At 31.4% G+C, this 5,963-nt stretch overlaps 1 long non-coding RNA gene across 1 annotated transcript in view; it reads left to right on the top strand.

Moving 5' to 3' along the window:
- The first annotated feature begins 2,322 nt into the window (after positions 1-2,322).
- LOC116185879 overlaps positions 2,323-5,963 on the top strand; it is an 18,213-nt gene continuing 14,572 nt past the window's right edge. The window contains exon 1 of the long non-coding RNA XR_004150778.1: positions 2,323-2,333. This is a non-coding gene — a long non-coding RNA (uncharacterized LOC116185879). The remainder of the gene's footprint in view (positions 2,334-5,963) is intronic.

Genomic DNA, 5,963 nt, shown 5'->3' with positions numbered 1-5,963 from the left:
TTTTTTTTTTTTTTTTTTTTTTTTTTTTTTTTTTTTTGAATAAAAATAAACATAGGATAGTTTCATTTGAATTGGGGAAATATGGAAAATTTGGCGTACGAATCTAATTTATTATAATTCTTTTTTCTCGATTTTTTTTTCTTATGTTTCTTTTCTTTCTTTTTTTTTTTTTTGAATAAAGATAAACATAGGACGGTTTCATTTGAATTGGGGAAATATGTGTAGCGAAGCGAAAGCAGTGAAAATTTGGCTCGATAGAGGGGATTGAAAGTTTGATAGATTGAAATTTTTAGATGATGGATAGTCTATTCTAAATCTATTTCTATTGTACCTATATTCATCGTATAACGATCGAGATAATCTATGCGCATACAAGAAAAGTTTGAAAATTTATCAAATTTATTGAATGCATATAATAATAATAATAAAAATTGAAGATTTGCCTTTTTTTTTTATTATTCGTTGCCTCATCAAACGAATATAATATATATATTAATTTAATAATATTTAATAATAATAATAATTGCAGGTCTAAAATTTGTTAGACCTCACAAAAAATTTCTCGATCAATTTTTAATCGAACAAGAGAAATCTGTGGTTACCAGATTTATAGGGGCGAAACGAACGAGTTGAAATTTATGAATTTCCTTTCAGGGAGCAAGAAATGATGCAGGATAGGAGATTATACGAGTCGTAAGTCGTAAGATGAATCGGTCGGAACTTCCTTCGCGGAAATATAACGGGATATATTAACTTTTTTTCACCAACGATTCTTTTTGATCGGTATCACGAGACGTTAAGATATTTTTCCAAATTTATTAGAAAAAAAAGAGTGAAATATTCTGGTCGGGGAGAGTATATGACTGTAAGTGAATTTTATAAGCGATTTATTTTTTTTTTACGTTGAATTATGTTACCTTCTTTTCTCAATTTCGAGTAGAAATTGAAGATTTGCATTTTTTTTTTTTTGTCATCTCATCAAACGAATGTATTCAAAGCTTCATTATAAATTGTTACATAAATTACTCTCTTTATTGATCATTAAACATTGAATCGGATTATGAATCGGACAAAAAGAGAGAAAAAGAAATCTCGTATTTTCGAAAAATTCAATGCGCGATTTTAACGTATTTTTATAATTTTTATAATTTAAAAATATATATCAGAGAGGAGGGTGGTTTAATTGGGTTAAACGCTTCGTAAGAAGTTGATAAATGCTTTGCTTATATAAATTTTTAATTGATTTATAACCACGATTATATGGAATCCAGGTGAGTAAACAAAAAATGTATGGAAAGAACTGCCAACAAAATACGATATTAAATGTGGAACGATAACGAAAACTTTATAAGAAATTTATTACTATTTTATTATATTTCATGCATCAGCATGCTACTTTCATTAAACCGTATTCATTACAGGCGTAGCCTTTCATTTTCTTGACATGCATATCGTGACTTGCTTCTATGATTGATGTGTCGCCTCACATCGCTAATCGATTTCTGGCAATTCCGCAAAGTTCGTCAATATCGGTTCTCTTGTACCGAACTTAGGTAAAAGTACCAGAACTAACGCTTGTTGGAATAAAAATTTAAAAAAAAAGTATCGTGTTTGATTATAATTCACTTTGCGAGAGAAGCGATCTATTAAAAATTGAATTTCTGTTCTGTTATACAAAAAAAAAAAAAAATAATACTATAGTTACTAAAAAATTATATAAAAAAAAAATTTCTGGCAATTCCCAAAATTCGTCAATATCGGTTCTCTTGTACCGAACTTAGGTAAAAGTACCAGAACTAACGCTTGATGGAATAAAAATTTAAAAAAAAAAGTATCGTGTTTGATTATAACTCACTTTGCGAGAGAAGCGATCTATTAAAAATTGAATTTCTGTTCTGTTATACAAAAAAAAAAAAAAAAAATAATACTATAGTTACTAAAAAATTATATAAAAAAAAAATTTCTGGCAATTCCGCAAAATTCGTCAATATCGGTTCTCTTGTACTGAACTTAGGTAAAAGTACCAGAACTAACCCTTGATGTAATAAAAATTTAAAAAAAAAGTATCGTGTTTGATTATAACTCACTTTGCGAGAGAAGCGATCTATTAAAAATTGAATTTCTGTTCTGTTATACAAAAAAAAAAAATAATAATAATACTATAGTTTCTAAAAAATTATNATAAAAAAAAAATTTCTGGCAATTCCCAAAATTCGTCAATATCGGTTCTCTTGTACCGAACTTGATGGAATAAAAATTTAAAAAAAAAGTATCGTGTTTGATTATAACTCACTTTGTGACAGAAGCGATCTATTAAAAATTGAATTTTTGTTGTTATTACAAAAAAAAAAAAAAATAATAATAATACTATAGTTTTTAAAAACTATATAAAAAAAAAAATTGACGTTGTATTGTATTGAAATTGAGTTGTGTTCAAAAAATTGCAATTATATTTAATAATAGGAAACTTTAATGGAACACAGTTACGCAATTATCCTGCGCCATGTATCGTTTATTATTTGACAAGCACACGCCATGTTCATGTTATCGAACGTTAGTAATACCATTAAAACATATTTCCGAACGAAATATCGTTCGAAAATTTTTCACGATAGTTCGTAACTATAGGAAGGTTATTACGAGGCGTATCACAGGAAAAAGGAAGATAGGAGGAGGAGGATGAAAGAGGAGACTAAGTGCAACGGTCTATGACGCCCTAGGAATTCTCACGATTGTTATTTATGATAGACGAATTTACGTCTAGTCACGGCGATATTTCAAGGAAAGTGGCATCCGGGGAGTGGTGGGCGCAGTCATGAAAAGCTATGGTGCCTATTCTCCATCGCGGCGAATCTTTTGGCTTAGCTCGCTCTTTCGCAGGGTGCACCGCGCCCTTAGCCGCTTTAACTTCCCCCATCCCTCGGGACCGATTACATCGATCGTTTTATGGAACCAGTCTTGTTACACGATCCCGCAGGAACGTCTAAAACCTATTTCTGACCCATCCACGCCCGTAAAATATACGCCTGCGAAACGAACAACGTTGAAGTCTGTTTTATCTTTTTATCCATTCTAATATCGTCGTGTTACGGCCTCTTTGTATTTGTGAGGGATAAATAATTAATTTGCACACGAAAAGATAAACGGGGAGATAAATTTTATACGAAGACTTTTCTTTATGCATTTCGCTATTTTATTATCGCTATTACGTTCGAGCTATTTTCTTCTGGAGAAAAAATTATAGGAACGCATTATCGTGAAATCGTTCGAGATTGTCCATTTTCTTTGTAAATGTACTTAATGTTCCTTGTCGACCGAATGTCTTTGGGAACAATTAAATCGATTGTTTTATGGGGTCACTGGTAGCTCGTAGTAGTACTGGATATTATAGAAAATTTTACATTGAACATTGAATTAAAAATTATTTTTTTAATATAATGTTAATATATGTTGATATATGATATATTATTTGTCATTATTTTATTATACTCGTTAATATTTATCGTGTATCTATATATGAATAAATTATTCCCTATGATATTTTCCATGATTTCGAAATTATCTTAATAATTAAAAGCTAATATGACAAATAGCAGTAAAAATATAGATTCGAATGACTTTTAATGCAACAGATATCTCCAATGGGAAATGTTAGCATTGATCGTTAGCTGTTTACAGATTCCCCGAGGAACAACTAATATTCGTTTCGTTACGTGTTCACTTCAATGCTCATCAAACGTTCAATTGCAACTGTTACTCTCTTGATTCGCGTTTGTAGGTTAGCAATGAAATGAAATTTCATACGTTACACATGATCATTAAAGATTAATTTATGATACGTAAATCTATTTTTATGATACATATGACACCGTGATTTGAATTTGAAATATTAATAATTTTAGCGATCGATATTATTTCGAAATATATTTCCTTAAATCATTCGAGAAACATTCACAATACAAGAAATATATGGAAGTGTTCGACTAAAAAAAATAAATTTTTATTTAAAAAGTGTTTACTTACATATTTATGTACCGTGCGAGTTGTTTCTGATGTTTTTATTCTTGATAACACGTTCTTGACACGGAAAGTGGAAAAAGGAAAATGCAGAACGAAAGATCAAACACCATTAGTTCGCCATATTACTTATATTGCAACGTACTGCGCGTAAGTTGTTGCGCAGTGATCTAAATACATCGAATTCATCACGTTGACATCTCAATTTTTAAAACATTAACTTTAATCGGAATTAATTCATTTGTTTGTGAAATACGATCGTGAAATTAATTGTAAAGATACTTTCGGTATAAATATTTGTGAAGAAAATATTCGAAGCTCGCAGAACTGTTTTGATTGATCACGTTAAAAGGTTAAATTAATATTTAAGAAATGTTTTCATACGTATTTATGTGATGTGTGAGATATGTTTTTATTTTTGACAATACTGAACAATATTTTGATAATTGAAATCGAACGAGAAGAAAACAGAATGAAGAGTCAAACTCTATTAGTTCGCGATATTGCGCATCAATTTGTGCGCAGAGATTCAAATATGTGGTCAAGAAATCGTGTGTGGCGTCGTGTCGTGTCATTTCGTTAACGTTTGTTTCTAGAAAAAACTTTTAATTTTAATCGAAATTCGTTTGTTTGTAAATTAATACTTTGTTTGTGAAATAATCTTCTGAAATAATCTATAAAGAATGGAAGGAAATATTGCTGGAAAGTGAAGATCGCAGAACTGTAAGTCTTTTCTTACTTTAACATTTAGGTTAGATTACCATTGCTTCATCCATATTGTCTAAATGAAATATAACGTGACTTTTTGCATGCATATATCAGAGTCGAAATCTGAAGATCCGATAATCAATTCTTTTGATTGGTCAATCAAATCGTTTATAAATCATGATTGTGGAACGATCGGTGATCTTCAATCGGAATAGAAATTACAAATCTTCGTTTTTAAATGACCACCGTGAAAAATGCGAGAGGTTTATCGGTAAACGCGTAAAAAGTTCTGCGTAATGCGAATAAAAAATCGGAATCCGATAGAAACAAAAATAAATATTTACGTTGGCTCGTCACTTGCAACCGGTCGCACGCTCATTCGGCTCCGTTACGTCGTCGTTACTCCCTGTGCGGAGTCGAAATTGCTCGAATTATTCGAAAAATTGGCCTGCTTCCAGATGCTCTGTGCTTTATTCCTATCGATTCTCGTAACTCTTGTTTATCCTCGAATCGGACTTTTAACTTCAACGTAAAAACGAAAAATAACATTTTCGTGCAATTTATCGATGTATCGATCGATCGATATAATTTTGCCGGAACATGTCACGTGTTATATAAAGTTTCTATCATAATCAAATGATTACGATCTCGAACAGAATTCTCGGTATTATTCGATCGATCTTCGAAGAACGAAATCTCGATGAATCTTGATTATTTTGATGAAATATTCAAGAGATGGACAAGTTCTTGGAGAATCGAAATTTCTCGGTCAGTTTATCCCGTATTCTCATTCATTATAGCAGGAGTTCTGAGTTAACGATCAATTAAGCGATCGCGGGTAATATGGAATGCCAGGCACGTAGTAACGGCCGCATAAGGATCCGCTGGAACCAATGGAAGGAGAACCAGTGGTTTCGTCCAAACGACCAAAGCTTTTGTATTCTCGAAACCATCCATTATTTGAGATTTTGATTTATTCAAGAAACAAAAAACGATTCTTAATCTCGATTTTCGCCCGACTCGAGATTTCTCGTATATTATATTCGCTCGTTTTTATTTTCTATCAAAATATTATTTAGCGTACGATAAAACGATCGTGCGTTTTGCAACAAATTTGGCACGAAGGAGAGTGTCGAGTAGCCGAGACGAAACGAGTATCGGTGTCCGATAAAACTCGTGGTCACATTTCACCCGAAATTTTAAAGCTAACATATCCACATATCCACGTATTTAACGGA

This window comes from Apis dorsata, unplaced genomic scaffold, assembly GCF_000469605.1.
Source record: "Apis dorsata unplaced genomic scaffold, Apis dorsata 1.3 scaffold_315, whole genome shotgun sequence".
Classification (NCBI taxonomy): domain Eukaryota; kingdom Metazoa; phylum Arthropoda; class Insecta; order Hymenoptera; family Apidae; genus Apis; species Apis dorsata.
The sequence above is the reverse complement of the archived record's forward strand: the minus strand, read 5'-3'. Positions and strand labels throughout refer to the sequence as shown.